This window comes from Nothobranchius furzeri, unplaced genomic scaffold (assembly GCF_043380555.1).
Source record: "Nothobranchius furzeri strain GRZ-AD unplaced genomic scaffold, NfurGRZ-RIMD1 Scf100, whole genome shotgun sequence".
Taxonomy (NCBI): Eukaryota; Metazoa; Chordata; class Actinopteri; order Cyprinodontiformes; family Nothobranchiidae; genus Nothobranchius; species Nothobranchius furzeri.
In genome coordinates, this window is record NW_027223116.1 from 57,501 (window position 1) to 67,500 (window position 10,000).

Sequence of the window (10,000 nt, forward strand, 5' to 3'; positions counted from 1 at the left end):
GCAGCCAGCCTCCAGCGGCCAGCCAGCCTCCAGCAGCTGATGGCGGGGTGGAGGAGCTGCAGCCAGCGTCCATCAGCTGATGGCGGGGTGGAAGAGCAGCAGGCAGCCTCCAGCTGGTGATGGCGGGGTGGAGGAGCTGCAGCCAGCGTCCAGCAGCTGATGGCGGGGTGCAGGAGCAGCAGCCAGCCTCCAGCAGCTGATGGCGGGGTGGAGGAGCTGCAGCCAGCCTCCAGCAGCCAGCCTCCAGCTAGTGATGGCGGGGTGGAGAAGCAGGCAGCCTCCGTCAGCTGATGGCGGGGTGGAGGAGCAGAAGCCAGCCTCCAGCAGCTGATGGCGGGGTGCAGGAGCTGCAGCCAGCGTCCAGCAGCTGATGGTGGGGTGGAGGAGCTGCAGCCAGCCTCCAGCAGCCAGCCTCCAGCTAGTGATGGCGGGGTGGAGAAGCAGGCAGCCTCCGTCAGCTGATGGCGGGGTGGAGGAGCAGAAGCCAGCCTCCAGCAGCTGATGGCGGGGTGCAGGAGCTGCAGCCAGCGTCCAGCAGCTGATGGTGGGGTGGAGGAGCTGCAGCCAGCGTCCAGCAGCTGATGGTGGGGTGGAGGAGCTGCAGCCAGCCTCCAGCAGCCAGCCTCCAGCAGCTGATGGCGGGGTGCAGGAGCAGCAGCCAGCCTCCAGCAGCTGATGGCGGGGTGCAGGAGCAGCAGGCAGCCTCCAGCAGCTGATGGCGGGGTGGAGGAGCAGAAGCCAGCCTCCAGCAGCTGATGGCGGGGTGCAGGAGCTGCAGCCAGCGTCCAGCAGCTGATGGTGGGGTGGAGGAGCTGCAGCCAGCGTCCAGCAGCTGATGGTTGGGTGGAGGAGCAGCAGCCAGCCTCCAGCAGCCAGCCTCCAGCTAGTGATGGCGGGGTGGAGAAGCAGGCAGCCTCCATCAGCTGATGGCGGGGTGGAGGAGCAGAAGCCAGCCTCCAGCTGGTGATGGCGGGGTGCAGGAGCTGCAGGCAGCCTCCAGCAGCTGATGGCGGGGTGCAGGAGCTGCAGGCAGCCTCCAGCAGCTGATGGCGGGGTGGAGGAGCTGCAGCCAGCGTCCAGCAGCTGATGGTGGGGTGGAGGAGCTGCAGCCAGCGTCCAGCAGCTGATGGTTGGGTGGAGGAGCAGCAGCCAGCCTCCAGCAGCTGATGGCGGGGTGCAGGAGCAGCAGCCAGCCTCCAGCAGCTGATGGCGGGGTGGAGGAGCTGCAGCCAGCCTCCAGCAGCCAGCCTCCAGCTAGTGATGGCGGGGTGGAGAAGCAGGCAGCCTCCATCAGCTGATGGCGGGGTGGAGGAGCAGAAGCCAGCCTCCAGCTGGTGATGGCGGGGTGCAGGAGCTGCAGGCAGCCTCCAGCAGCTGATGGCGGGGTGGAGGAGCTGCAGCCAGCCTCCAGCAGCCAGCCTCCAGCTAGTGATGGCGGGGTGGAGAAGCAGGCAGCCTCCATCAGCTGATGGCGGGGTGGAGGAGCAGAAGCCAGCCTCCAGCAGCTGATGGCGGGGTGCAGGAGGTGCAGGCAGCCTCCAGCAGCTGATGGCGGGGTGCAGGAGCAGCAGGCAGCCTCCAGCAGCTGATGGCGGGGTGCAGGAGCTGCAACCAGCCTCCAGCTGGTGATGGCGGGGTGGAGGAGCTGCAGCCAGCCTCCAGCAGCCAGCCCCCAGCAGCTGATGGCGGGGTGGAGGAGCAGAAGCCAGCCTCCAGCAGCTGATGGTGGGGTGCAGGAGCTGCAGCCAGCCTCCAGCAGCCAGCCTCCAGCTGGTGATGGCGGGGTGGAGGAGCAGCAGCAGACAGCCTCCAGCAGCCAGCCAGCCTCCAGGAGCTGATGGCGGTGTGTGGGAGCAGCAGCCAGCCTCCAGCGTTCAGCCAGCATCCATCAGCTGATGGCGGTGTGAAGGAGCTGCAGCCAGCCTCCAGCAGGTCATGGTGGGGTGGAGGAGCAGCAGCCAGCCTCCAGCAGCTGATGGCGGGTTGCAGGAGCTGCAGCCAGCCTCCAGCAAATGATGGCGGGGTGCAGGAGCTGCAGGCAGCCTCCAGCAGCTGATGGCGGGGTGCAGGAGCAGCAGGCAGCCTCCAGCTGCTGATGACGGGGTGCAGGAGCTGCAACCAGCCTCCAGCTGGTGATGGTGGGGTGGAGGAGCTGCAGCCAGCCTCGAACAGCTGATGGCAGGGTGCAGGAGCAGCAGCCAGCCTCCAGCAGCTGATGGCGGGGCGCAGGAGCTGCAGGCAGCCTCCAGCAGCTGATGGCGGGGTGCAGGAGCAGCAGCCAGCCTCCAGCTGGTGATGGCGGGGTGAAGGAGCTGCAGCCAGCCACCAGCAGCTGATGGCGGGGTGCAGGAGCTGCAGGCAGCCTCCAGCAGCTGATGGCGGGGTGCAGGAGCTGCAGGCAGCCTCCAGCAGCTGATGGCGGGGTGGAGGAGCTGCAGCCAGCGTCCAGCAGCTGATGGTGGGGTGGAGGAGCTGCAGCCAGCGTCCAGCAGCTGATGGTTGGGTGGAGGAGCAGCAGCCAGCCTCCAGCAGCTGATGGCGGGGTGCAGGAGCAGCAGCCAGCCTCCAGCAGCTGATGGCGGGGTGGAGGAGCTGCAGCCAGCCTCCAGCAGCCAGCCTCCAGCTAGGATGGCGGGGTGGAGAAGCAGGCAGCCTCCATCAGCTGATGGCGGGGTGGAGGAGCAGAAGCCAGCCTCCAGCTGGTGATGGCGGGGTGCAGGAGCTGCAGGCAGCCTCCAGCAGCTGATGGCGGGGTGGAGGAGCTGCAGCCAGCCTCCAGCAGCCAGCCTCCAGCTAGTGATGGCGGGGTGGAGAAGCAGGCAGCCTCCATCAGCTGATGGCGGGGTGGAGGAGCAGAAGCCAGCCTCCAGCAGCTGATGGCGGGGTGCAGGAGGTGCAGGCAGCCTCCAGCAGCTGATGGCGGGGTGCAGGAGCAGCAGGCAGCCTCCAGCAGCTGATGGCGGGGTGCAGGAGCTGCAACCAGCCTCCAGCTGGTGATGGCGGGGTGGAGGAGCTGCAGCCAGCCTCCAGCAGCCAGCCCCCAGCAGCTGATGGCGGGGTGGAGGAGCAGAAGCCAGCCTCCAGCAGCTGATGGTGGGGTGCAGGAGCTGCAGCCAGCCTCCAGCAGCCAGCCTCCAGCTGGTGATGGCGGGGTGGAGGAGCAGCAGCAGACAGCCTCCAGCAGCCAGCCAGCCTCCAGGAGCTGATGGCGGTGTGTGGGAGCAGCAGCCAGCCTCCAGCGTTCAGCCAGCATCCATCAGCTGATGGCGGTGTGAAGGAGCTGCAGCCAGCCTCCAGCAGGTCATGGTGGGGTGGAGGAGCAGCAGCCAGCCTCCAGCAGCTGATGGCGGGTTGCAGGAGCTGCAGCCAGCCTCCAGCAAATGATGGCGGGGTGCAGGAGCTGCAGGCAGCCTCCAGCAGCTGATGGCGGGGTGCAGGAGCAGCAGGCAGCCTCCAGCTGCTGATGACGGGGTGCAGGAGCTGCAACCAGCCTCCAGCTGGTGATGGTGGGGTGGAGGAGCTGCAGCCAGCCTCGAACAGCTGATGGCAGGGTGCAGGAGCAGCAGCCAGCCTCCAGCAGCTGATGGCGGGGCGCAGGAGCTGCAGGCAGCCTCCAGCAGCTGATGGCGGGGTGCAGGAGCAGCAGCCAGCCTCCAGCTGGTGATGGCGGGGTGAAGGAGCTGCAGCCAGCCACCAGCAGCTGATGGCGGGGTGAAGGAGCTGCAGCCAGCCACCAGCAGCTGATGGCGGGGTGGAGGAGCTGCAGCCAGCGTCCAGCAGCTGATGGTTGGGTGGTGGAGGAGCAGCAGCCAGCCTCCAGCAGCTGATGGCGGGGTGCAGGAGCAGCAGCCAGCGTCCAGCAGCTGATGGTTGGGTGGAGGAGCAGCAGCCAGCCTCCAGCAGCTGCTGGCGGGGTGCAGGAGCAGCAGCCAGCCTCCAGCAGCTGATGGCGGGGTGCAGGAGCTGCAGGCAGCCTCCAGCAGCTGATGGCGGTGTGCAGGAGCTGCAGCCAGCCTCCAGCAGCTGATGGCGGGGTGCAGGGGCTGCAGGCAGCCTCCAGCAGCTGATGGCGGGGTGCAGGAGCTGCAACCAGCCTCCAGCTGGTGATGGCGGGGTGGAGGAGCAGCAGCCAGCCTCCAGCAGCCAGCCTCCAGCTGCTGATGGCGGGGTGGAGGAACAGAAGCCTCCAGCAGCTGATGGCAGGGTGCAGGAGCAGCAGCCAGCCTCCAGCTGGTGATGGCGGGGTGGAGGAGCTGAAACCTGGGTCGGACCTGGTCTGCAGCAGGGCCCATTCCACTCAGAAGCTGATGGCAGTGTGTGTTTAGGTCCCTGCGGGGTGGATGAGCTGAAACCTGGGTCAGACTTGGTGTGCAGCAGGGCTCAGCACCCTCCAGAAGCCGATGACAGTGTGTCTTTAACTCCCTGCCTGGTGGGAGAGCTGAAAGCTGGGTCGGACCTGGTCTTTAGCAGAGCTCAGCAGCCTCCAGAAGCTGATGGCAGTGTGTGTTTCATCCCCTGCGGGGTGGGAGAGCTGAAACGTGGGTCGGACCTGGTCTGCAGCAGGGCCCATCACCATCCAGAAGCTGACGGCGGTGTGTGTTTAAGTCCCTGCGGGGTGGGAGAGCCATAACCTGGGTCGGACCTGGTCTGCAGCAGAGCTCAGCAGCCTCCAGAACCTGATGGCAGTGTGTCTTTAATCCACTGCGGGGTGCAGGAGCTGAAACCTGGGTCGGACCTGGTCTGCAGCAGGGCTCAGCAGCCAGCAGAAGGTGACGGCAGTGTGTGTTTAGTTCCCTGCGGGGTGCAGGAGCTGAAACCTGGGTCGGACCTGGTCTGCAGCAGAGCTCAGCAGCCAGCAGAAGGTGATGGCAGTGTGTGTTTAAGTCCCTGCCTGGTGGGAGAGCTGAAACCTGGGTCGGACCTGGTCTATAGAAGAGCTCAGCAGCCTCCAGAAGCTGATGGCAGTGTGTGTGTTTTGGTCCCTGCGGGGTGCAGGAGCAGGAACCCGGGTCGGACCTGGTCTATAGCGGAGCTCAGCAGCCTCCAGCAGCTGATGGCAGTGTGTGTTTAATTCCCTGCCTGGTGGGAGAGCTGTAACCCGGGTCGGACTTGGTCTGCAGCAGGGCCCATCACCATCCAGAAGCTGATGGCAGTGTGTCTTTAATTCCCTGCGGGGTGGAGGAGCAGAAACCTGGGTCGGACCTGGTCTATAGCAGAGCTCAGCAGCCTCCAGAAGCTGATGGCAGTGTGTGTTCAAGTCCCTGCGGGGTGGGAGAGCTGAAACCTGGGTCGGACCTGGTCTATAGAAGAGCTCAGCAGCCTCCAGCAGCTGATGGCAGTGTGTGTTTAAGTCCCTGCGGGGTGGGAGAGCTATATCCCGGGTCGGACCTGGTCTATAGCAGAGCTCAGCAGCCTCCAGCAGCTGATGGCAGTGTGTGTTTAAGTCCCTGCGGGGTGGGAGAGCTGAAACCTCGGTCGGACCTGGTCTATGGCAGAGCTCAGCAGCCTCCAGAAGCTGATGGCAGCGTGCCTCTAAGTCCCTGCCTGGTGGGAGAGCTGAAACCTGGGTCGGACATGGTCTGCAGCAGGGCTCGGCAGCCTCCAGCAGCTGATGGCAGTGTGTCTTTAAGTCCCTGCCTGGTGGGAGAGCTGAAACCTGGGTCGGACCTGGTCTATAGCAGAGCTCAGCAGCCTCCAGCAGCTGATGGCAGTGTGTGTTTAAGTCCCTGCCTGGTGTGAGAGCTGAAACCTGGGTCGGACCTGGTCTATAGAAGAGCTCAGCAGCCTCCAGCAGCTGATGGCAGTGTGTCTTTAAGTCACTGCCTGGTGGGAGAGCTGAAACCTGGGTCGGACCTGGTCTATAGTAGAGCTCAGCAGCCTCCAGCAGCTGATTGCAGTGTGTGTTTAAGTCCCTGCCTGGTGGGAGAGCTGATATCCGGGTCGGACCTGGTCCACAGCAGGGCCCATCACCCTCCAGAAGCTGGTGGCAGTGTGTTTAAGTCCCTGCGGGGTGCAGGAGCAGAAACCTGGGTGGGACCTGGTCTGCAGCAGAGCTCGGCAGCCTCCAGCAGCTGATGGCAGTGAGTGTTTAAGTCCCTGCGGGGTGGGAGAGCTATATCCCGGGTCAGACCTGGTCTAAAGCAGGGCCCATCACCCTCCAGAAGCTGGTGGCAGTGTGTGTTTAAGTCCCTGCGGGGTGGAGGAGCAGAAACCTGGGTCGGACCCGGTCTACAGCAGAGCTCAGCAGCCCCCAGAAGCTGATGGCAGTGTGTGTGTGTGTGTGTGTGTTTAAGTCTCTGCCTGGTTGGAGAGCCGATACCTGGGTCGGACCTGGTCTGCAGCAGGGCTCAGCAGCCTCCAGAAGCTGATGGCAGTGTGTCTTTCATTCCCTGCGGGGTGCAGGAGCAGAAACCTGGGTCGGACCTGGTCTATAGCGGAGCTCAGCAGCCTCCAGCAGCTGATGGCAGTGTGTGTGTTAAAGACCCTGCGGGGTGGGAGAGCTGAAACCTGGGTCGGACCTGGTCTGCAGCAGGGCTCAGCAGCCCCCAGAAGCTGATGGCTGTGTGTGTTTAAGTCCCTGCGGGGTGGGAGAGCTGAAACCTGGGTCGGACCTGGCCCGCAGCAGGGCCCATCACCCTCCAGAAGCTGATGGCGGTGTGGGTTTAAGTCCCTGCGGGGTTGAGGAGCTGAAACCTGGGTCGGACCTGGTCTGCAGCAGGGCCCATCACCATCCAGAAGCTGATGGCTGTGTGTGTTTAAGTCCCAGGGGGGTGGGAGAGCCATAACCTGGGTCGGACCTGGTCTGCAGCAGGGCTCAGCAGCCTCCAGTTGCAGATGGCAGTGTGTGTTTAGTTCCCTGCGGGGTGCAGGAGCTGAAACCTGGGTCGGACCTGGTCTATAGCAGAGCTCAGCAGCCTCCAGAAGCTGATGGCAGTGTGTCTTCAATTCCCTGCGGGGTGCAGGAGCTGATACCTGGGTCGGACCTGGTCTGCAGCAGGGCCCATCACCATCCAGACGCTGATGGCAGTGTGTGTTTAAGTCCTAGTGGGCTGCAGGAGCTGAAACCTGGGTCGGACCTGCTCTATAGTAGAGCTCAGCAGCCTCCAGAAGCTGATGGCAGTGTGTCTTTAAGTCCCTGCGGGGTGGGATAGCTGAAACCTGGGTCGGACCTGGTCTGCAGCAGGGCCCATCACCATCCAGACGCTGATGGCAGTGTGTGTTTAAGTCCTAGTGGGCTGCAGGAGCTGAAACCTGGGTCGGACCTGCTCTATAGTAGAGCTCAGCAGCCTCCAGAAGCTGATGGCAGTGTGTCTTTAAGTCCCTGCGGGGTGGGATAGCTGAAACCTGGGTCGGACCTGGTCTGCAGCAGGGCCCATCACCCTCCAGAAGCTGTTGGCAGTGTGTCTTCCATTCCTAGTGGGGCAGGGGAGCAAAGACCTGGGCAGAGGAGCGCCTGTCTGCATCCGATCCGGCCCCTCAGCAGCCCGCCGTGAGCCTTAGAGAACCCCCCCCCCCCCCCAGCGGGCTCCAGGAACCGGGCCCTGCGTCGGACCCAGCTCAGTAAGGCCCTCCCTCGGGCCCTGCAGCAGGTGGCCCCGTCTATGCAGTCGAAAACCCCGCGAAAATCGGTGTAGAAACGCCCGAGAGGCGTGGTGCGGTTCCCCCGGCCGGTACCGGGTCCGGACCGGTCCGGAAGTCCACCCAGAACACTGCCTGGGGCTTCTGGGCGGCTCCCCAGGCGCAGGCAGTCGAAAACCGCGTGAAAATCGGTTCAGAATTGACAAAACGGCGACCTCGTCGCTCCAAAAACTAAGTCCAAACTAAGCCTTTCGCTTATCGCTTAACGCTTAAGGCGGTCGGCCTTATGGCCAGTAAATGAAAAGTGCCTGCGCCCCTGGAGGTTTTGGAAGGTGCGAGCGATGACCATGCTCGGGTTAGTAGGTGAGGCCATCGGAAAACCAGCGTGAGTTGGCGGGTTTGGGTGGCAATCTATTCCAGGCAGAGTCGACTATCTCTGGGCATCAATTTTGGGATTTTTCCGGCTCTGGTTCTGGGAGAAACGCAGGGGCAAAGTGCACGAGCCGCGGCCGATTTTGGTGGCCTGTCCCTGGGCACAAAGTCTGAGGAGTGTGGGCCTGGTTCTCCGAAAAATACCAGTCTGCTGGAGCTCACTCCCATGGCTCCAGGGGGCACGGCACACCCCCCGGTAGCCGACCAAAGTGCTCTACTCGGGCCAGACTCGGACCCACGACCCGGGGTGAGAACCACAACTACTGGTCATCCTTTTGACCTCCAGGGGGCGCGGCAGAGCCTCCCCAGTCCGACGCAAGTGCCCCACTTGGGCCATACTCAGACCCACGGCCCGGGGCGAGAACCACAACTACTGGTCATCCTTTAGACCTCCAGGGGGCCCGGCACAGCCTCCCTAGACCGACACAAGTGCTCCACTTGGGCTGTACTCTGACCCAAGTCCCGGTGCGAGAACCACAACTACTGGTCATCCTTTAGACCTCCAGGGGGCCCGGCACAGCCTCCCTAGGCCGACACAAGTGCTCCACTTGGGCTATACTCTGACCCAAGTCCCGGGGCGAGAACCACAACTACTGGTCATCCTTTTGACCTCATGGTCATCCTTTAGATCTCCAGGGGGCCCGGCACAGCCTCCCTAGGCCGACACAAGTGCTCCACTTGGGCTATACTCTGACCCAAGTCCCGGGGCGAGAACCACAACTACTGGTCATCCTTTAGACCTCCAGGGGGCACGGCACACCCCCCGGTAGCCGACCAAAGTGCTCTACTCGGGCCAGACTCGGACCCACGACCCGGGGTGAGAACCACAACTACTGGTCATCCTTTAGACCTCCAGGGGGCCCGGCACAGCCTCCCTAGTCCGACACAAGTGCTCCACTTGGGCTATACTCTGACCCAAGTCCCGGGGCGAGAACCACAACTACTGGTCATCCTTTAGACCTCCAGGGGGACCGGCACAGCCTCCCTAGACCGACACAAGTGCACCACTTGGGCCATACTCTGACCCAAGTCCCGGGGCGAGAACCACAACTACTGGTCATCCTTTTGACCTCATGGTCATCCTTTAGACCTCAAGGGGGCACGGCAGAGCCTCCCTAGTCCGACACAAGTGTCCCACTTGGGCTATACTATGACCCAAGTCCCGGGGCGAGAACCACAACTACTGGTCATCCTTTAGACCTCAAGGGGGCACGGCAGAGCCTCCCTAGTCCGACACAAGTGTCCCACTTGGGCCATACTCAGACCCACGGCCCGGGGCGAGAACCACAACTACTGGTCATCCTTTAGACCTCCAGGGGGCCCGGCACAGCCTCCCTAGTCCGACGCAAGTGCTCCACTTGGGCTGTACTCTGACCCAAGTCCCGGGGCGAGAACCACAACTAATGGTCATCCTTTAGACCTCCAGGGGGCACGGCACAGCCTCCCTAGTCCGACACAAGTGCTCCACTTGGGCTATACTCTGACCCAAGTCCCGGGGCGAGAACCACAACTACTGGTCATCCTTTAGACCTCCAGGGGGCACGGCAGAGCCTCCCTAGTCCGACACAAGTGTCCCACTTGGGCTATTCTCTGACCCAAGTCCCGGGGCGAGAACCACAACTACTGGTCATCCTTTAGACCTCCAGGGGGCACGACACAGCCTCCCTAGTCCGACCCAAGTGCTCCACTTGGGCTATACTATGACCCAAGTCCCGGGGCGAGAACCACAACTACTGGTCATCCTTTAGACCTCCAGGGGGCACGGCACAGCCTCCCTAGTCCGACACAAGTGCTCCACTTGGGCTATACTCTGACCCAAGTCCCGGGGCGAGAACCACAACTACTGGTCATCCTTTAGACCTCCAGGGGGCACGGCACAGCCTCCCTAGTCCGACACAAGTGCTCCACTTGGGCTATACTCTGACCCAAGTCCCGGGGCGAGAACCACAACTACTGGTCATCCTTTTGACCTCATGGTCATCCTTTAGAC